Raw genomic sequence first — 23952 nt, forward strand, 5'->3', positions numbered from 1 at the left:
TTATAATTTTAATTTAACGCTGAAAATGGGCCTCCGCGCGGCATTTTTAGATAGCGCGCGCGGCTTCAAAACCGAGCACGTCACACTAATTATTTTTTTAAGGTATTAAATATTAATTTAAAAATTTAAAAAAATTATGGTGTATTCCGAACACTTCAAAGAATTTGCTCCCGTTGGAAATTTTACTTAAAGTTAATTTTTCAACAAATTAGACAAATGTTAACTAACGAAATTTTTTTGAACTTCCGGCCTTATTGCACATTAAAAAAAATGTTTAAATAATTGTCGGTAAAATTTTTCACTTCGTGGAGCCCTTCATATAAATATACTTAATAAGATCGCGCCATAAAAGTTTAAAAAATGTTAATACTTTGTTTATAATAATTTTTTCAAGTTCACAAAAAACTAGAAATTTCTAGTTTTTTGATCAATTTACTTAAATTGAAAAAATTATTATAAACAAAGTAATAAAATTTTTTAAACTTTTATGGCGCGATCTTGTTAAGTATATTTATATGAAGGGCTCCACGAAGTGAAAAATTTTACCGACAATTATTTAAACATTTTTTTAATGTGCAATAAGGCCGGAAGTTCAAAAAAATTTCGTTAGTTAACATTTGTCTAATTTGTTGAAAAATTAACTTTAAGTAAAATTTCCAACGGGAGCAAATTCTTTGAAGTGTTCGGAATACACCATAATTTTTTTAAATTTTTAAATTAATATTTAATACCTTAAAAAAATAATTAGTGTGACGTGCTCGGTTTTGAAGCCGCGCGCGCTATCTAAAAATGCCGCGCGGAGGCCCATTTTCAGCGTTAAATTAAAATTATAAATAATTGAGATAGAATTCCGGGAGTCGGGAGTTTTTCGTTGGAAATTTCCTCCTCTTTAAGAATCTTTTTTCATAATTTCTGAAATATTAATAATTTCGGAGTTATTAACAATAAACGAAATACCTATTTTTTTTAAACTTAATTTGCCTATAACTTTTGCAATTTTTTGTGTGCTAATAAACATTTCCGATACATTTTTCTAGACGTCATTCCGAATCAAATGAGCTATCGCACGTATTTTTAAGAGCCTTATCTCTAGTTTACGCCATTTTCAACTTATCAAGTAGACTAATATAATTTAGTTCTACATCATTAAATCTAGTAATATCCTGGAACTCATCATGCGCCATTCGTAAATGAAACAAAAAATTCTTAGTGTAAATGACTGTAGTTTAAATATAATATTACACTTAATTTGTACAGTTTGTGTATTATTAAGGAAACCCTTGAAAAACGTGCAATTGTAGCATTACACCTCAAATATATGTCTTTCAAACAAATAGCGTATGTTTAAGCATGGCTCAACTATTTTCAGTTTAAATTTCATACAAAACTGTGTTGTAAAGGCGTAAAAGATAGGCTATCGCTTCTATGGTAATCGATTTTAATAAACAAAATGATGTGTAGGTATACCTACAGTATTGAACCCTTATGTTTTACAATGAGTCATTCAATCGAACCTTTGGTAGATTTCTCATAGTTCAGACTTCAGAAGCCCACCCAAAACTATACCTGAATCGAAACCTGTAAATATTAAATGGAAAAAAAAATAGATTGAATTCCATCAATGTTATTTTTAATGTAATTAATCTTTATGACTTTTAATGGCTGTTGTACATCCATATAAGTAACTTTATGACGTATGTCGAAATATTAAGTGCCGCAGAATTAGTCCGAGAGGCGATCGACAGTTTGCTTACAAGTAACTGAAAGTGATCCAAGAGCTTGTTATTTTATTATATTATATTTTATTTATAGTGCTTCCCTATTAATTTTTAGTGTTTACATAAATTAGTTTCGATAATTGTATTATTTTTGTGTAATGTGTTTATATTATTTATTAACACAATGAATATTAAAGAATACAACAGTGTAGTAGAATTCAATTTAAAACCTAGTTGTCCATCTATATTTGTAAATAATTGTATATAAGTACTTAAATAAAGGATGATGAGAGAGTGAAATGATAGATATAGTACCTACATATTTACACTTAAAATATATGCTACGAATTGAGAAGTTCCTTCAAGTAAAGTTCCTTCCTTCAAAATAAGATATAGGTACTTACCTAGATACATTATGGATGCAAGATTAGCATCAACCGAGGATAAGAAAATAAACTATGAAACAATGTGTGATAAAATACTAAAGGAGGTAAAGTAAATAGAGCCCCTAAGTACTTAATGTTATTCTAAGCTAATGCTTCGATTGTGTTCTCAATGTATGGAAGGAATTATGTTCTGTTGGATACATTAGTTTTCGTGACTTGACTTTCCTATAAAAAATCAATTTAATTTAGAAAAGGAAAGTGTTAATTTTACAATCAGGGAACGGTCCTTCGTCTTCATATAACCCAAGATAACTAAAAATTTTATTTAGTTTGTACAGTAGCTATAAAAACAAATTTGTATAGCTACTGTACAAACTAAATAAAAGAGGTCTTATTAAGCCTGAGAAAGGAAAATCTTCCAGCGACTAAACACGTAATTCAGAGATATCTAGATTCTAGACTAGACCATTAGGCTTTAGCACTAATTTATTCACCGTAAAGACAGCTTTATGTGCGATCTAAGATGCCCCTTTATATCTGCTTTCATCTCTACCTCTGTGAATGCAAAATAACCTTTACGATCTTTAAAATAGGATACAAAATAAAACTAAATATAAAACCGTTTGAACCAAGACGTATGTATAAGAATGATAAATGGGAGGAGTTGTGTAACTTTGCTATGTAATATGTATGAAGAAATAGTTTAATCTAATATGGAAAATACCGTTTAAAGTGCGTACATATGTTTTCTCGCTTCTCACGAGTGATTCCTAGGAATTATTCATTTATACAGATAGTTAAACGATGAATACATAATCCGATCTTACATAAATTCCAAGCCGATAATCACAATAAAAAGACCATTATATGGATATGACAATAATTTCAACTTTCGTATTTTATACAAGAAATACTCGGTTTCTAGAATTGTAGAGATACACGCAAATAGAAAGTTTTAAACACGATTTATTCATTATTTATATTTTATTCAGTAGACAGGAATCTTGTGCGATTTACTGCTTTCTTTATAAAACTGTGAAACCGTGAATAATTCTTTTCTGTAATAGCAATTGCACGAGAACTTATAGATTCGTCATGTTTTAGTTATACTTACTTAAGTACCATTAGCTTAGAATTTGTCGCAGAAATTCTTAAAAACAGCCTATGTTATCATAAGAATTACGTGCAACACACGGATTAGAGAAACGAAGTTCATAGTTTTTCAGCACGATTAATAAAAAAAAGAACATGTAGATAGAGACACCGTGAAATGTCCACATCTTGAGCACACCCTTACCTGAAAATTGCTTATTGCAGGCATATATTCGTCACATTATATTATTAGCTTCTGGATTATTTACGCACATGCAATAATTTTTGACGAGTGAATTTTTACATCTTGTACCTATAGCTCAGGCTCTACTTATCAAAAATTTACTAATATCAATTTCTGAGTGTGTATTTAAATACATATAGTCGAGCCAATTTAATAGGCAACATTTGACGTCTATCAATTTTATCTTCGAAGAGAGGTAACCTGCTTCAAAACATCGATTAAAGTGAATTAATCGATACGGATTTGAAACATTTGTCAATCGAATTTATTAATTTATGATGATTTTTATTCACAAGTAATCAATGCATTCGATTCTAGATGTCAGATTTCGATTTTTAGAGTAACGTCTCTGGTATTTAAAAATAAAAAAGGTTTATTGACACAAAATTGTAGCGACGTCAGTTCTTCAATTCAGAAATTGTTTATTATGTTTAGAATGGTTTATCAGTAAAATGAAATCTTAAAATTACTTGTATCGGTCATTATTATTATAAATATGTGGTCGTAATTGAAAAAAGTTAAGCAAATGTGCAGTTCTAACAAAACGAAATATGTATCATGTTATTCTATGTCGTCGTTACTAGGTTACGTTGTTGAATTTTGTTGAACTGTCAAATGTTGCCTATTAAAATGGCTCTACTTTAGTAACGTCATTATTTGTTTTCACTAGAAACCTAAATAGTAAATAATAATAAATAGCATTTTCAAGTGTTTGATTTTACGCGAGTATTGTACATTTAGAAATAAAAGACTTTTTATCGGATTCGCGCTTTTGAGCGTGGTATCCCCGTGACCACGCTCGCTGTAAAGTGTTCGAAACGTCGGGAAAATAATATAATTAATAAATCGCGTTTAAAATCCGTTAAAAGTCTTTAATTTCTAGAAACCTAAATTCAACGATTGCCTAACATAGGCTCAGCATGATACCTAGATAATAGTTTAGGTATTGGACTATTTATCCCATAAAATAATAACCAACATCAGACATATTATTCCGCATTTAATGGTCTATTTAATAAAAAATGCAGCCATATTGCAACCAGACCAATAAACACGCCTAAAACACTTTTTATGGCATGACATAAAAATAGTACTGCACTGAAAGTCGAAAGACAATTACAGATTTGCGGAAACATGACCTTGCGTTGAGGCATGTTGAGTATTAGGAAATCGTTAGAAACATATTACTATGATATTGTTGAAGATGTTTTTATAAGTGCAGCGCCTTCTTTTATACTGCTGTAAATAGGAGTGTAATACTTGAAATACACGTGTAATTGGTTTTGTTTATGGTTTTTCTATGCCAACTCAACTAGCTGACTTATCGTAACTTACTTGTCGTAACTTTTGTGGATTGCCTGATGGTAAACGATCTCCCAGGTAATTTTAGAAATTTTAAAAGGGCAGAGTTTCAAGGTTTGACGACAGGAAGGGAGTAAAAGGACTGGAAAGGGTAAATAAAAGTTTACGGAGCTCCGCTGGCTACCACTCATCGTACCCAAGCTACTATACGAAGTAATTTAGCGCCTTGTATCTAATCTGTGGTAGCATTTTACAATTTTAAATTTTTAAAGATTAGATACTAGCTTCTGTGTCCTCAAATTTAATGAAACTTTTGACACGAAAGTGATAAGACTTGATATCTTACCACAGAATAATAACTAGTAGCTAGCTGATCTTACCAAGAATGCGATTAATGAATGAAAATACTATTAGAATACTATTAGAATAGGTATTTACTTGATAGGTAGATACGTACGGCTAGTATAGGAGACTTCCCTCCAGTCTCGACATCTAGATGAATTGAAATTTAGTTTTTCATTTTTTTATTAGTATTAACTAGCGGTCCGCCCCGGCTTCGCCCGTGGTACATGTTTACGTTTTCTCTATATAAGAACCATCCTCGTACTTCAAGGAATATAATAAAAAAAGAATTATCGAAATTGGTTCAGCCGTTCTCGAGTTGTGCGCTTACCAACACATTTTACGATTCATTTTTATATATAAGATAAGATAAGATAATTATAGTTAACCTAACAACATTTTTTTTAAACGTTTTATCTTATACTGCGTAAAACTAAAAAGACAGTTTAACAATTACTTTTCTATACCAAAATGAAACTGAAACTTTACAATATGCACAAATAGATACGTTACTTAAGGACTAAGGTATTAACACGAGGTGAAGCGATCGGACGAAATTGGATAATCCAGTTAAGTAGTTCCGGAGGTGTAGAGTGTTGGATAAACAAGTAGCTGTTTATACTAAGACGTTGTCTCGCTAACTAATGACTTGTCAGCTCATTTACACTTTACGACTATTTTTAAGACGTAGTAAAATAAGTTAGTATGGAAATTTTATTTCGTTTTATATTGTGTGTTACCTCAGTCAGTTCACATTCAGTTAGTGGATTTATTAGAGTATATTTATACCTAGTTGATTAGGTATACTACTTACTGGCTGTCTCTACCTATTTTTTATTTAATAACTTATTTCACAAAAAATAAAGAATTTGCCATTGCAATGAAAATGTTCTACTTACAATAAAATATATAAGAGTACAAAAAATTAATTAGTATCTAAATGTAAGTTTAGTTATATTCCGTATCGTAAGTCGTGTCGTAGGATGTAAAACAGCAGCTAGAAGTGTTAATCCGTACAAAAGATCGTGTCGCACGTCCGGCCACACGTGTGCGCCCTCTAACCCTCCAGATTAATACCCCACGACGAGTATCCGATAAATATGTCGTTTTATTTTGTTCCGTTACAGATACGATATCATTGCTGCTATTTTTAATTGTAGTGGGATGTAAAAATATTGATTAAGTTTTGTGTATCGAAATAGATGAGCAGTGACAATTATTATTATTATTATGTCTCTCTCCATAATACACGGGTACCACCAGAAGGAAGATACCCGGTCCTTTGGAAGGCTTACGTGGGGACACAGGTCCAACACGCAGAGGCCCTTTAGAGAATTTAATGTGTTGTGGGACACCAGCCGCAGCCTGCCCATGACTGCACTATAGAGATACAGCCCTGGGCAGTCTGCGGCCAATGTAGGACTATTGCAGAAAAATGGAATGAATAAAACTGGGTTATGGAAGGGGGTGTTAGATGGACTGGTATATTGGTTCTATGGGGACTATGGACGTCTGCCTTTTCAATATTAAAAATTGAAAATTATGGCAGACGGTGACTCGCCAGTTCGGTCGATGGACTCCCAAAAAGGTTACCGATAGTGGCAACAAGGGGGCAACATCAGCTGAACGGCTAGGGGTGTAGAGAGGTGCGGCACCGGTTTCAGCATCGCGGGCCCGCGGGCCCGGAGCGGGTTTCCCCGCTATTACGCCATTAGACACTTCCACCCCCGAGCATATAGCTCTGGCGGCTCCACTCTGGACGGCCAACAAAGGCAAGCCAGAGGAGGGGGATCCTGAACCTCGTCATTGTTCACTCCGGACTGCCACTGGGACAGTCCGGAGGTGAGGACAGGGGCCTCCCCCGGGAGCGCTCGGTTCCCGCGGGGTCGCTACTCCCCGACACCTCGCCACAAGGTGCCCTGCGGGGTGACTGACTGCACGGCTGGGATATCTATTGTAGATATGCCAACCGGGGGCGATGGGGTCGTCACATCCCTACGCCTTTTTATTATTATTATTATTTAAAGAGTGAAGAATTTCTTGTGAAAATTTTTATTTCAATTTCTAATGGTGAAACAGTGTCTGATTATATAACGAGATATTAAACATTCTGGTAACTTGAACAAACAATTATAAAATGCCATAATCATTATTATTAAATTCCACATTCTAAGAAAAACAGCATATGAAAAAAGGTCCCTGAACCGAACCAACACTGAAATAACATTGAACAAAGTTTTGATATCAAGTTTTTATTATATTCGCAGTCACTGCTTCAACAGCAACATTGTTGCAAATCCTTTATGGAGAACCATAATGCTTTTTACTCGGTTTTACTTGTTACTGTCAAAGAACTTTGATTTACAATAATGAGTAGTTGGAACTATTATCAGCTATGTTGGAGTTAGATTGTGAGTTTAGCTTGTAAATTCAGACTATACATAAACGGAATTACAGTTAAGAAGACTGCAATAATGCAGGCAGAAAATTAAAACTTTCGCGTCTTTTATAATATCTTTGTTACGTTTTTATGTATAGGTATAATGTTGCAGATGAACATTACACACAAGTTACAACAGACTTGGGCACATAATAATTTGGTATTTAATGTTACCTATTCATTTCGTTTTAACTGCAGGAACATAGGCTCTGAGTATTAAATTCGATTTCCACTACGCTGGTCAAGAAAAGGTTGGAAGATGTCATAATATGTCATCCAAGTATTTTGGTTCTTGGTTATTAGGTACCTACTGCACTACTTCAATCTATGAATAAAAGGCAATAGCAAACAGTCTTCGATGCATTACTGATTACGCAGATAAATACGTAGGTGGCGTAAACTTATTTTTTATATCGTATTAAATATTCTAAATCTCAGCAAATTAATCTGGAATTAAAACCGCAATGTGTTTTCTTCCTTTTGCCACAAACGTTAGAGATAAGTGCATGTTCGGGTCCGTTCCCACGGTAATTAGCGGACAAAATAAGAGCAATTAGTACTGAGTGATTAATTATTGATAATTTACCGATTTGTATCGAAGCTCATTAAATTCGTTTGACACTGATATTATTTAAAGCACGTTTACTTTAGCATTCTTATCATATACCAATAAATAATTTTTGGGTGCTAGTTGCCACAATAGCATGCAAAAATATTCTCGCATCTGAATGCAAAACCATTGCTCTACAATTAGTGGTTGTAATGTTTTATGGAGTGAATTTTTATACGTATCTAAAATAAGGTTTTAGTTATTGAAATCGTGTGTTTTAAAGAAGTACCTACCTAGTGAAAGGAAATCCACTGAGGGGTAAATTTTCTTAATTATCCCAAAAACTTTAATCCCAATGCTGTACCTATATTAATCTTATTAACAAGTAAAACGTTCAAAAATGCAATAATTTCGTAAAATCTGCAGTGACATGTCAATTGTTGCATCCAAATGATGATATCTCGCTTGTTTTGTTTGCGGAATGCGTCGCATGAATAAAAGAGCAGAGTTCTGCGGCATTCGGCAGACCGGGCGGCGGCCGCGGCGGGGCTTTTTGCACGCACGGGTATGATGCCTTGGTCGGGTTAAATTCAATGGATTTTGGAAATACGTAGTTACAGGTTATACAGGATTTAGGTATCTATTTGTAGGTAGTTTCAGTTAATTTTTCATATGAAAGACTTGGTAGTTGTATGTAGGTACCTACTAAGTAGTAAGTATCTAAAACATAAATTTTGTTTCTTGGTAAATATATTACCTACATTCAAACGAAACAGTTAAGTCGGTATGCTATTGTTCAGTAGGTATAATTTAGTAATTAACGATTCACGCTTTTACATTTCATACATTTCGAATAGTATCTGGGGGACACTAACTAGAGCATTGATTTAATAGTGACAATCTGGCTCCCGCGGGACCGCGGCGGGGCGGCGGCGGGGCGGCAGCGGCGCGAACACATTAGGCGCGGGACATATACAAGCGGCGCGGCGCGCATCGGGCGCACCGCGGGCGCGCCTGCCGGCGCGCCTCGGGCGCGCTGCCGGTGCGCCTGCCGGCGCGCCTCGGGCGCGCTGCCGGCGCGCCTGCCGGCGCGCATCGGGCGCGCTGTTGGCGTCCGAAAATGATATTTATATAGAGTGGTTAAATGCATTTTCTTCATGCATAATTTAGTAAAATTATGTTTTTTGTGCTAAAAGAGTTTAACATTAATTTGAAAGTAACGATTTTGTTTTGATAATTCCTTGTAAGTAAATAGCGAGGATAACCCCACGATTGCAAATATATCTTTGTTGGAAATGTTGGAATTTACTTGGAAAATTTTATAGTACTTTTAAAGTAATTTTAAAGTAGTACTGGTGTAATGATGGAAGAAAAGAAGGTTAAAATAACACAAAATTTATATTGTACTAGCGGTCCGCCCCGGCTTCGCCCGTGGTACATATTTCGCAATAAAAGGTAGCCTATGTTCTTTCTCAGGGTCTAAAGATTATCTGTGCCAAATGTCATCAAAATCGGTCCAGTAGTTTATGCGTGAAAACCATACATACATACAAACCTTTCCTCTTTATAATATTAGTATAGATAAAATATGGTTTTCAAACACAGGTTTACATTTAAACCATATAAATCTTATCATTAAAATCTCAGTTCAAAAGTATTTACAGTACTGATCATTCCACAATATTATTACAATTACAAATAAATAAAAAACACAATCAAAATCAGGATTATCTTTATTTCTGACATTGTAAATACATGGGAACTTTCATTATGCTCTTCTTCATTTTCACTTTCCCTACTGCCATCACCTGTGTAAATCATTTCATCGATTAATTCAATTCACCTTTAAAAATAAAACGAAGAAGGGTATGTAATAGCAGCTCTATATAATTCCACACAGAGAGAACACATTTTTGACTGACAGGCTACCGTCTCCTACCACCCGATTTGTTTTTGATTGTGTATGACCGTGAATTGACCTCTATTTGGATGCGATGGGGGAAGCGCGCCTGCGGTACGCCTGCGGTACGCCTGCGGTACGCCCGCGGCGCAACCGTGGCGTGCCGCCTCGTCGCCTTTCCAAAATTCTTTCATACAAAATGTATAAGAAGGACGTGGTGCAAAACAGATTCAAGAGGTGCGCTTATGGCACGCCCGCGCCCGCGCCGCTTGTGTTTGACCCGCGCCTTAGAGGCGCAACTAAAAATACCGCACGACATTTACCTTTGTTTAAATCCGAACTAAATCGGTCGTCGGCGGCCTCTGCACCATCGGCTAATAAATTCCGAAGGAATGCCGGCTCACCCGCCACTATTGAACGCATTTGGTTATATCTTCTCGTATTTTTAAGCGGTCGTTAGCCCACTCGACGCCGTTTCTCACGGCGATAGATTCGTATGAACGTTCGGGGAATTTTGGATTGCGAATGTTTCTAGGACAATGCTATTTTCGCGGGAACGCGTGTTCGATAGCTCATTGTACGAGCTGTGCGCGCCATTGAGCCGCGGCCCGCGACCCGCGACGCATTCTCTAAATATTCTATCATTGTCTGTTGTTAACTGGATTCGCGCCAATGCTCTACGAGGTAAACGGCGTCCACGATTGAAAATACATTTTGTAACGAGATAATTCTAGTGTGGAATTAATTCCGAAGGTTTAAAATAATTGGAATTAACAGCTGTTACATTAAACAGGTTGTGCGATTTATAAATGTCAAAGATTGATCGAGATGACGATTTGATTCTTTGATGAGATCAAAGCTTAGTTTTTCTCCAATAATAATTGTTGATTGCTTGATTTCTTAATAGCACAAGTCCTAGATTATGGTGAAGTATGTTATTGCTATAAGATTGTCAATCTTCGATTTCTTTTTGCTTTAGAGTCAAAGTTTCGGTTTGTTCTGTTGCTTTGTTATTTGAGGTTTGTCAATTTAAAATAATAGATACATTTTGGTCCAGAATAAACATCTGCTTTTATTTTTTGAATTTTGTAACAAGTTCACATTAAAGAAACTATAGTTATTAAAAACATTCTATAAAACTCATGTGCAACATTCTCAAAACCATATGTTAATCCTTCGTCACACGCTTCGCAGAGTTTATCTGATTTGTTGTGCCTTTTAACTAAATACCGAGCATTAGTATGATTTAATACGATATTAGTGCACATGTAACAAGTGACTAAATAAAGCGTGTTCACACTAATACCCGCTAGTACTGCCTTTGATGTCGGCTTGGCGCGACACCAATGTGTATCAATCTTTAGGATTCATACTTCGGGAGCTGATTGAATGTCTCTCAATAGATTTACAGTAATTGGAGAGACGGCATTAATTCGTGTAATAAATACATGCTTCCTGCCGGCGGTGTTTCAAATGGTGGAAATATAGCTAAACATTTTGCAGAGGGTAAAAAAGTGGATAGAAAGACAACGCGGGAAAACTTTTTGCCATTATTTGTTGCTGCGTTGCAAAAATTGGCATTATTTTTACTTGAACACAATCATATTTGTGCTTGTAGATAATATTTCAGTAAGTAATAGAATCATCGTGTATATATGTATTATGTACTTAGTAGTGCAAGGAAAATCTTATCAAGGGAAATGTAAAAAAGTCCAGTTATTGCAAATTGTTCCAGAAACTTAACTAAAGATTTTAAAAGAATCATGTGTCTCTATATTCGTAGATATACTGCATGCTAGTTTTATATGCCCTCGTTGCAAGTAAGTTAGAGTAACAAAGAGTTCTAGCTACATAGATCCTATTTGAGAACTCAAATAGAACTAGCTTTTTTCAGGAGCACACTTTCAGCAACATTGCAATTACACAACTAGACACAAAGAATCCGAGATGAGTCTAAAGCTTTGGTCTGGTGATCATGACGCACAACGCTGAGGTATGCGCCCCGACGCAGCGTCACGACGCAGCATTTACCTTCCCTGCGGAGAGGTGGTCAGTTGATTTTGCCGCAGCTATCAAGGTAGACGTGAACATGAACAATTTTGCTGTAATTATCAAACTTTTATGTTTTTTGTCTTTATTTTTATATAAAGAAGGATAGCTGCGAACTAATTCTATTATTGTCTACGAAAAAATTCATATTGTCGCATTCATATATGCCGTGACGCATACCCGCACACCGCAGCGTTCAATCGAGAATGACGCCGCGCTGTGCGGGAGTACACCTCCCCACTCACCGCGCTTGCCCTTCGCCGCTGACGCATACTGCGACGGAACAAGAGAACATTGTCGACGTTTTTCATATGATTGAGTGTCCGGCATCGCAAACCGTATACCTCAGCGTTGTGCGTCATGATCACCAGACCAAAGCTTTACATAGCGATGTTTACGGGCGGTCTGCGGCCGATGCGTCTCGCGTGACATGTTTACGACGTCCCCACTCCGGACTGCTGGTCGTGTTGCATTGCGACGACCAAATAAATTAAACTAAATGGAGGAAATGTCCACTGCCTCTGCTGAGCTGTTTATTGTGTTAAGACGAGTAGATTTATCGAGCATAATCGCCGACAAGTGCGCTTGATTGATCGGTGCGTGCTTATCAAATGCTGTCGTTATGCAAGGCGGATTAATGTAGCTTTGAAGTGACCACATGTAGTTCTGGGTTCGTATGGGGAAATTCCGCATCTGTTTCGTTGGTTTTCGTAAGTTGGTGATACGAATTACCTAAGACTATTTTTGTTATTCAATTTATTAAAAATATTGATTACAAGACTTCGAAGATTCAAGACGAGCTCATAAATCACCAAATAATATTTGTGTGCTTATATACCTACGCCTGCGCCTGTATCAATTCGAAAGTAAATAGGTAGAAGCAATTTGTAAATAATACAAATACGGAATCGATTGCTCTATAACCGTCATAATAACTGGCATGAAGAAATTTTGCATACCAATAATTACATAGGTAAGTATTTTCAGTTACTGCTCCTACTGGACTACCAGGTTCCATTTGATTGTAGGTACTAAATCTTAACTACATCGTCATTATACAAATATACAGGTTGTCGACAAGCTGCACTTGTAAAATCTGGCCATCAATGGGCGTATACACTATTGTCTCGTTTGGTGCGCACGTGCGCACGCGCATGTCGATAAATCTCGCGGTGTCGCGGCCGCATAAATCCTTACCCCTCCCCCTTTTCTTCCCCCGACACTTCCCGTTTCAAATATAAACGTTAAGTATTGTTACAGAGTATAAAAAATCTTTTGTCGCGTATCGGAAATTTTGATGTTTAAGATAGGACAGCTGTATCGGTTGTGACTCTATCAATACGTTTATAAGTACAATGTTATACTTTTACGATATTAACATAGAACACTTATTTTTCAGATATTTAGGTAGTTGCTAGTAAGTGTAACGTTCACCATGTAGTTAGTAGGGATGATATGATATTTTGGATACAAAAGATGGTACAAATAATTAATAGAAGGAACCTATGCATGGATACATTCATACATATATGCATACCTAGTTGTTAAAATACAATTTCTTGTTGCTTTTTGATCAAGAACTAGCTGTTAACTGAGTAACTAACAAAGAAAATATCTAATGGTCTCTACAATATTTATGTACGCAAATAACTGGATTTGTATGTGTGATTTATGCTAGGGAGTGCATGTTGTGAATGAATAAATTATGACAATGTCGTATGGACTATGGAGTAATAATTCATTGTGTTAGAAGTTTGAAATCGTTCGAGCAAACAATACAAATTATAATCTAATTAAAAAAAATACACATGAAATTACTACAGCATTGTAAATTGTTTAGAATAATAAAAATAAAAAAAAGGATTTATCATTATCTTCAACCCTCGAATTGCAGGGTTTACACTTGGTTAAACAAGTGGTACCTAAATGGTAAACTATGTTATGAGGAATCAAAAGTTCTTTCTAGAAGAAGTCTACCTAATTGAATACCTAAGTAGGTAACAAGAAGGTAACAAGTTTCAGTCTGTGTATGAGTTTGACATTTGAATATCCACCTAAATAAAAAAAACTAATCGGTGTTTTTGAGTTTCCTAACTTCAAAACAAAATATGCGCTACTGCACTATATATACTGTAGCTATCTGTAACGCGGTTACAGCTAAACTTTAAAATCCATGTTTTTGAAAAAGAGCTAATAATTTAGCTCGTTAACAATGGCACAAATAATTATTCTTATTTCAATTTTGCACTGTTAGACTTTCTACTATTCTAGAAAATACTTTAATATCGTGGGAAACATCTAAAAAAAATTATGAATTATATAAACTTTCCACGTATAAATCTTAATTGGTAATTATAAATCTATTGTTACCTTCGTTTGTGTAATTGTATTAAATGGAAAAAAATTTTGTGTGGTTTTATGAAACCACGGTAAAAGTGAAACTGTTCGAACGGTTCCGAACACTGCTTTGTGTAGCGCATGTCGCGTGACGGTCGGCTGCCGAGTAGGTATACCTACTCGGCAGCCGCGATACACGCGACATGCGCTACACAGACCAAAAAGTTTGAGACGATGTAATAAAAGTTTCACTTTAAAAAAAGTATTATGAACCACATTTAGTGTATAAATAAGTATATAAGATACTTAAAAACTATAGTAGGTAGGTGCCCATTTTTTGCCAGATAATCAATAAAAATTTCAAGTAGGTAGGTACCTATGTTATGAATAGTAGAGTAATATGTGTCGGTTTATATTAAGTGATTTTCATATCGCATAGTGAATAGGGTGCATTCCTATCAGTGAATTAATATTGCACAAATTATGCACGCGATATGCATCCCGGTTATGCAGCCCGCATCCCTCTTTCTAATACTCATTCATGCTATTATGTGTCTTATAGTCAGTCATGTAGAGTCCATTTTCATTTTTGTTTTTTAACATTATCAAGTAGGTCACCGATTCTCTTATTAAAATTGCAAATAATACCCCTATTGGTAGGAAATTTTCTAAAGATAAAAAGCTAATGGATTTTAAATTTGTTTAGGCTTTTTCAAGTAGGTATTTATTAATTAATTGTCTTTTTGTGTACTGGTTTGCAATTGCTTAATTTTCATTCATTTTTTATCTATGAATGTCATTTAAGGCCTAGTAATATATCAATTTATATCAATTTTGGCTCCTGAGACACAGTATTTAACTAATTCAGGAGCCTATGGATTCATATTTAAGCTGTACCTATTTATTTATGTCAATAAAGTTATTATTATTATTATTAAATAAATCCTCAGAAACCAAATGAAAAAAAAAAAAAAAAAAAAATTAGGTATTATACTTTTCTCAACAGGATACATATATATCACATCCCTTAAAATTAACAAGTCATAGTCATAGGGAAAAAATGTTATCTAAATTGAGTAAGCCTAGCAGCGCTCGATCCTACCTAATTAAAACACTGAGAAATTCTATAAGCTCCATCTTCACCGTATTACAGGTCACTATTAAAAATGTCTATTATTTAACTTGGTCCATATCGACATCCAATAACTATACAAACCTAAGGACCTCACACTATAGTCGTCGAGCGGGCAGAACATCGTATCTCGTGTCACGTTATCTCATTTGCCGTCTTAAAAAATGCCGCCTCAACGCAATTGTTTCGTTATACGTGTGTGCTAGTGTGCGGGTAGGCGGGGCCAGGCCACGCCCACCGCACCATCTGTGACGTCACGCGAGCCAGGGATGCCACGCGTTCCTCGCGACGACATTGCAAGGTTAGAAGTGCGATACGCGTTGACACTTTTCATTGGCCATTCATTGTGTGGAACATTATGAATTGGTTGTGGTTGAGGATGAGGGGGTTAATTTGCTGGCTAGCTAAAGATTTGGCATTTTTATGGCATTCAACTTAACTTACCTAATTAATGATTACCACCAACTAGGTTAATAGACTACAAGGTACTAAATTGCCTGGTAATGAAAAGTTGAAAAGCCAGGTTAAAAGAGCAGAAACGTACACACTACACATGTTGATTTATGCTGAAATTTTTAAAATAGTTTTTCCTTAGGATAAAATCGATTACCGATTAAGCTACAATGAAACCCCAAAATTGTAATAACGTTAAAAGTTTTAAGCTCTATACGCTTACTTTACAATTTATTTGTACCTACATTTACATATATCCCTCTTTGATCGAAGAAATAAAATATTGTGAGGAAACGGTGATGAGAAAAAACCGCTGGAAAATGTTCGTAGAAATGCTACATATTATGCTACCCCACACTTCGCCTTCCTAGTGATTTATGGCTCTCGAAGAAGGCTCTATATTCCTGCAATGGATACAAATATAGACTGATGGTGATAAATTATATAGAAAGCAATGTTCTTCCTAGATAAATCAAATAGTCATAGGATTCAGTAGTTGTTTGTCTATTGCGGAAGATATTTTTCTGAAAGGCTAAGCTTGGAAAAAGCTCACATTACTTATATAATATTATCCTTAGATATAATTTTTCATAGATTAGCATCTCAGGAAAACTCTAAAATGTTCGTGATCGTGAAGAATATGTTCTTAGCTAACACTTTGATACAAGCTTTGATACTTATACACGAAAGTGTATGGAGATACCTCTCGAATGCTGTCCCGCTGTCAATTTAGATATTATTGTCAATCTGGAATTATAGCTTTGCATGAAGCTTTACCAAAATGATAGTCACTTTAGCCTCAGTCCAAACTACACCCGTTAAATTTTTCAGTTAAACTAATTATACTAAAATGGTAACAAATTCTCAATCCAATCAAACCAAAACAAATGTAGCACTCCAATTTTTAAAGTATGTGAATTTCGCATTTATAATTCATTAAAATCATTGCATGCTGTAATCGTACGTTGACACCAAAATGGCGCCGAGACAAATCTGTATCTAGGCTAATGTCGCAATTTTCATCACGTGCGCCACTCGCAAATTGAATAAATAGTAGATAATCCTGGTGTGATTTTGATGGTAGATTGGATGATTGCATCAGTCTAATCATTGTAACTGATGGTAACAACGGCTGATGCAATGACAAGACCTTACATATTATATGCTTTTCAATTACAATATGTCAAACGAAGGTTTTTTTTTACGGAATTTAGTAATATTTCAAATCAATCTATCATGCAGTAAGACGAAATTATCGATTATTATCAACCAGAATATGATGATCGGCCGTTTCCATTTCTTTTCCCTTATTGTCATTCTTTGAATGACTGTAGGTACAATGGAAATGGATATCTCGTTGTATCCATTTCAATTCTAATGAACTTGATTGCACCGGAACTTTAAATGCATGCTTGTGTATTACACTATATCTTTACTGAGGACTGTCGTTAAGGCAACTACAGATTCGCCCTTATTCCATCATACTCTGTTGAATGTAATTAATTACCTCTTGGTCATATCTTACACTTTATGTACTCAAGGATATGTACATAGGTATAGGTTTTTGTATTTTTTTTCATATTGTCTAGAAATAAATAGGTCTGTCAACAAATGATAGAGATACTTCAGTCGTAAATATTCTTCAAGTAGAACCGAAATAGACCACGAAAATCTCGTTTTCGTACCTATATTTGTACGTACGTAAGCTTCAAAGCCATAATTTCATTAAGATCAAAATTTCAACTCCAACTGAAAAAAAAAAACAATCTGATTTAATGCCATTAGATTTTATAAGTTAATAGTCATTAGTTATAGCTTCTTGATACAAATGTCCGCTGATTGCCTCTAGATGTTTCCATGTACCACCGGCGCAATCACGCTCCGATTTAGCAGAATCTATTGAGGCGCGGCTTGATTTAGATAAATGGCGACTGGACATTGGCGCGCGAGGCATTCATATCGATGCTATATGGATTTGTTGCAGGTTGGAGAGCGTTCTAGTCGGATTAGAAAGATCTGTAAATATGTTTTATTCAATTTGATCTATTTGTTGCGGTTGCATTATCGTTTACCTACGTTTTTAGGTTACTCAGACTCAAGTTAACCAAATCACACTCAACTGTTTTTACACAAATATCCAACAATTACTTAAGTTACTACTTAATTGTATGTATAATTTATTATTTTTTCAACGGAAATTTAAAAAGTCACAAACAATTTTCAACTTAAGTTTAATTCATCCGCATGCACCTGAAAACCAGACGTTCAACAATATGCCATGTTCTCAAGTTTAGCAGCAACACTGCCACACACGTACGTAATCGCGTATATAAACGACCGCATTAGCATTGCATTATGAACGAGCTCGCTATTAACTACCTGTACTCCGTACTGAGAAACTGTGATACTTGTCATTTTTTCGTGATACTCGCAACCCTAACTACAATGTAATTAGGGCTGCCGACGCCAAACTATGAGACCTTCATGTTTTGGAAAGGATTTCGATTGGTATCAATTGCTATATTATTAAAAAAGCTAGTGCTTCGAAACGTGTTTTTTTAATAAGTTACTATTCTAAGACATGTCCATGAAATAAGGAAAATTTTAACGATGTTGACCTATAAAAATGTATGAATTAGAAGCAGAATTTTTGCTACCTAGTATTTATTATGACGCAGGTTTAGATATAGGTAATGAGTTACCAGTGATAATATGTGATATTCATATTTCATTACACACGCATTACTTATAATAAGAATTAATTTAAATTTTAAATACTAACTTGCATTTATAATATCTAGATACCTAGGTACCTACTTGAAATCCATCAATTTACCTATAGTACCTAATTAAGAATCAATTTTGATTTATTCCTAATAACCGACGTCATTAGACCTAGGATAGGTTTAATGTCGTAGAATACATACTATTAAATAATATCCATAAGATGTAAGTAATTTAAACGATGTCCACGCCAGTTCTATATCTATTACATAACCAACTATATTTAGGTACAATTCGACTATCCACCTCTCCATTAAGCCTGCATCAAAAGCAATTCGCACCACACGTCGGCGCCTTTGTAGCCCACGAAACCAGATTCCTAACCCCCTTGTAATGTATCCGCGGGGCGTGGCCGGGGGAGGAGGAGAGCGGGGGGGACAGGGGGGGGGGGGTAATTGGAGAGGTTTTTGCACAATCCATAGGCGGTGCGGTTCCGCGAAACCAATTACCGCGCAGCCATCTTGCTGGTGACTTATGAAGCTCAATTATACGCTATTAACATAAACAACTGATTTACGTGGTGCCCTTTTTTTTGGTTTCGTTTGTGGAGAGATGTTTTTCGTTTGATTAGCGTAGAAAAAATCTGTAGAAGATAAAATTTTAAAATTATGTTAGCGTTATGGGTTGCAAATATTTTCCAAAAAGTAGAAGTATTATTATATGTATTTTAAAAGATACAATAGGTATATATTAATACTTCCAATTACTAAATTACTACCAATAATTTATTTGTGAGCTACCGTTATTTGTTTTGTACTAAGTATTTCTAAATTTTAGGTAGGTGGGTTGGTACTTACTGGAGTTACTAAAATAGTTTTAGCAAAGGGATGAAGCCTGAAGGACATGAAATCAACGAGCCCCTTTTAACTTTTGGTCCCTATTGTGTAAGGGATATTGTACCTACCTACAACAGAGGGTCAGCTTTGGACAGCTCTCTAATGTCAAATTATATTGGCTTTTGAAGCGAACCTTCATTTTGAAAAATGACTCGAATAACTCTTTTGAAATAAAACTCCATGAAATTACCTGTTTATAGGTACCTACACAGCAATTGCTTAGTTCTATTTTTAAGTGCCTACCTTCTTACGTTAAGCTCATTTTCTCGGCAACTTCTGTATTGTAATTTGTAGATACCTATTTCAAAAGGATTATTTAAAAAAAGTGCAATCTCACATTAATGTTCCGCTTTTTGGTCGACGTTTGGTGTTACAACTTACAATACCTACAATAGCCCAAGTTCTCTCCGATATTTATGATAAATATCAAAGAGCATAACTCTAATGAGTACCTACCTATGCTCTGCAAAAATAATTCGTCATTTGTAAGCTATAGCAAGCTACTAGTTATTATTCTGTGGCCATAGGTAGGTAAGTCTACCTACTTCGGTGCTCGTTCAAAATAAACTACGAAACAAACTCTGCAGCCTTATGATAGGCTATATTCCACCACGTTGCAGGTGGTAGATATTATCCTCCTTTTTTCTTGGACATATCGATTTCTTCAATGTTTCTTCACAATATATTCCTTCACCATTCATGCTGTAGGTATCATATCAGTATAGATATACCTACCTACTTGTTGATTTGGCGAACGTATTCACAATTACAAATCTCGTTGGAATGTCCGTCTCCGCACAGTCTGGACCGCTCAGCATCTGTTTACATATTTACATAATAAGCTAAATGTTTCAAATTCCGAGCATCATATTGGCATGCCTTTGCAGTTTGCATTCACATATTTTTCGTGAACGAACTTTCGATGTCTTTTATTTAATTCAATGTGCGATCAAGAATTGAAGATTCAGAAAGATTTATTATTTAAAGTTAGATAATAAACAAAATACTTAAGTAGACCTCTGCAGAAGCCTCAAGAAGGCAAAGGCACAAAGAAAAATTTCCATTAATATCGTTTCATTGCTTTTGAAGTCGGCTTGGAAAATCAATCACACAGAAACATAAATTATTTTTCTAGATTATTTTTCTTATATTTAAATCAATAGGTATAAAATTAACTTGAAGTTTAAGATAAAGTTTACAATTTTATGTATTTCGTAGTTAAGAAATTAATTTATAAGTATTTAGGTAGTGTTACGGCAAAATACGTGTAACAATGTCAGACATCTTGTAAAGTCACGAACAAAACAACATCTCAGAATGTGTCAAAGTATTTCGCAATTATGGGCCCTTATTGATTATTATCGATACAAGATCTTAAGATGTACATGCATAATTAATTTAATAATTTACATTGATGAAATCTTTATTAATATCAGATGAAATGATAATTTTTAACAGGCCAACACTAACTGTAAACCAATTACCTACTTCTGTGCACGAGGACAAATTCTTTTGAAATAAAACTTTAGTCTAAGTTCATTCTCTCTGATGTAGAAATTCGACAAAATCAGCAACTTTTTAAGAGATGCTAGAACAAACAGACGAACGTTTGAGTAATTGACGCTACACTAGTTAAAGCATAGGTACCTACCTAGTACCTACTTCAATATGCTATTAATAAAAATCTATTAAGACGATAAACATTGAACACAAACACTTTAATTTAAATTATTTGTATGTAACATCTATAGATTGTGATACTCTTAAAATCCGTTAAATTCAAACATCAAATAAATTCCAGCATCCAAACTCAATACTTAACATAAAATTTCTAAAAAACCTCTTGAAAAACATGAAACACATCTCCAAGCCCGCACCCATCTATATCAACAAGAAGATCTCAACAAAACGTGTCATTAACTTGAACGCGGCCTTTTTATTAATTAGAAGTATTCGGTAGCGATCGGACCAACAGACAGGTGGCCCATTGAATTTAATTAGCATCCGACGATTAGAGTACACGGAGATAAAGCGCCGCGGCCTGCACCTTACTGCGCAGAGATAAGGACCAGATTACGCACATCAAAGGGTGTCGAAAGAACCCTAAACCAGATAAGAGGGTTTAGTTATAGCGAGCGGGCTGCAGACAAATCGTCACTCAGACTATCGCGCCCGACATCACGTTATTACCGAAAATCTTATCAAAAATATCGCCCAAAAATGTTAATAGACTGAGAAAGAATGTTATTATAACAACAGCGTTAATTTTAATTGTTAACCGTGGACGATTTCAGCGTGCCGGCGAGATGCAATCAACATTCTTTTGAGCACTAATTGCGTATACAAATGTAAGAATAGTTGGCGGAGCAATAAATTAGGGTAATTAATTAGTTCGCTTGAAAAATTAGAATAAATCACGCGACGCCCCCCGCTTCCGCGGTTACCAAGCCGTGCCAAGGAATGCTGCTACTGTACCGAGTACGTGTTGTGGTGGTGTGGAGTTTCCGCTGCAAGGTTTACGGCCTCCTTATCATGTAAGGAACAATTGTTGAACGTGTAGCTGATAACAGAACAGTGCTCAAGTTTTGTGGCCGCGTGTTCGGATATTTCATGGAAAATTTGTTTTAAGTTCAATGCCGTAGTTCATTCTATTCTCAAATCATCAACAACGTTATGTGAAAAGTGTCATGTATACTTAGGTATTTGGATAATTGGTCTATAGGATTTTGAATAACGCTGAACGCTGATGATTTTTAATTTTTATAATAGACCAAGATTTAACAATATGTGCTCCAATCGGATGATTTTGAACTACAACAATAGAATTTCTAATAACATAATATTGTTCTAATCCAAACACTACAAACTTGTTACTTCTTGCTACCGAATATAACATTTGTATAATCTGTAACTTCCTCAATTAACAGTAAAGATATTTTTCACATCGATACATGTGTGGTTTTATTTCATTTGCTTATATAATGTGGTCAACTATTCGAAACAGTAGGTTTTCTGACATAAACGAGACGAATAAAAATCCGAAAGATATCACCAACTAGAATAATCTCCTGTTTACATACATTCATGTAAATACCAATGAGACCAGAAGCTTGCGTTCTATCGTCGCGTCGTTGAAGAAATAGTTTCGGGCACAGTAATATCGTAGCTTCTGTTAACTAACATTAGATAGATGCTATCTAAAACACGGGAGCCATAAATTTACACAAGTATGTGGCTTTTAAATTAGATTACAAGCTCTGTGGAGCGCTTTATTTGTTTTATTAATAGAACCGATAAATCGATTGGACATGAAAAAGTTTTGAATATATATTAGTACCGAAATATGCGCGCGGGGTCAACGGTTGGACATTCTTTACGTGTTTTGAGAATTAATGACTCGAATATTAGCTTTTTATACAAAAACTTTGACATCTCTGTTCGTCGTTACGTGGTAGGTGAAGATTATCTTTGCTAGAAGCAAATATTTAAAATACATAGAATGATTAAATACATATCTACATTTTAACGAAATATCGAATTCAAATAGATATATTTTATACTAGCTTTCCACCCGCGGCATCGCCCGCGCAGTCAAAGAAAAACCCGAACAAAGTTCCCGTTCCCGTGGGATTTCCGGGATAAAACCTATCCTATGTCCTTTCTCGGGTATCAAAATATCTCTAAGTATACCAAATTTCATGCAAATTGGTTCAGTTGTTAAGACGTGATTGAGTAACAGACAGACAGACAGAGTTACTTTCGCATTTATAATATTAGTATGGATTATGCGGACTTTTATACAAGCAACCATGAATAGCTAGAAACATACATACATACGTACATTTGCAATTTTCGCGCGTCAACTACATAGATAATTCTGATTTATAAAAGATAATTTATATGCCATGGTAAGTAGGGAGGCAGCCAATACACAACAAAACGAAATCAATCCTGTCTTCACCCAATTTCTAATTTGGTTCGTAACTCTGTAGGCATATTACCTACAAGGCTACACCATAGAGACGGTTGTCCATAAAGCAAAAAAAAGATAATTAAATTGATATTCCAGTAAACAGTGTTGATATTTATGAGTTTGGTAATATTGTGTAATGGTTAGCCCGAAGCCCGGCGCTTCCTTATCGCCCATCAATGACTTTAAATCAATAAAGGGTTTTGTTTTTTGACCTCCGCTAGGAATCAAGGGTCTAGTTGGTCTATTGGGTTTGTTGTTTTGATATTTTTTAGTCTGTTGATTTATTATTATGAGTGTGTGTTTTGATTTCTAGCATAAGTTTAGTTACGAAGTCCGAAATGGCAAACAGCTTTAGATTGTATAGGTGTGCTACTGAAACGAAATGTTTTTAATCAAAAATACTTCTTGGTTACA

General features: G+C 35.1%; 1 long non-coding RNA gene across 2 annotated transcripts in view; it reads right to left on the reverse strand.

Moving 5' to 3' along the window:
* Window positions 1-23952, reverse strand: part of LOC149484330 (uncharacterized) — a 73445-nt gene that overhangs the window by 2656 nt on the left and 46837 nt on the right. Inside the window, exon 1 of one of the 2 annotated variants that reach the window (XR_016316249.1) lies at window positions 10298-10483. The exons of the other annotated variant lie outside the window; for it this stretch is intronic. This is a non-coding gene — a long non-coding RNA (uncharacterized LOC149484330). Of the gene's footprint in view, window positions 1-10297; window positions 10484-23952 lie in introns of those variants that run through there. 2 annotated transcript variants of the gene reach the window in all.

Source organism: Colias philodice, chromosome 11 (assembly GCF_061535455.1).
Source record: "Colias philodice isolate Cphi_HAF_F1 chromosome 11, ilColPhil1 Martin Lab GWU primary, whole genome shotgun sequence".
Lineage (NCBI taxonomy): Eukaryota > Metazoa > Arthropoda > Insecta > Lepidoptera > Pieridae > Colias > Colias philodice.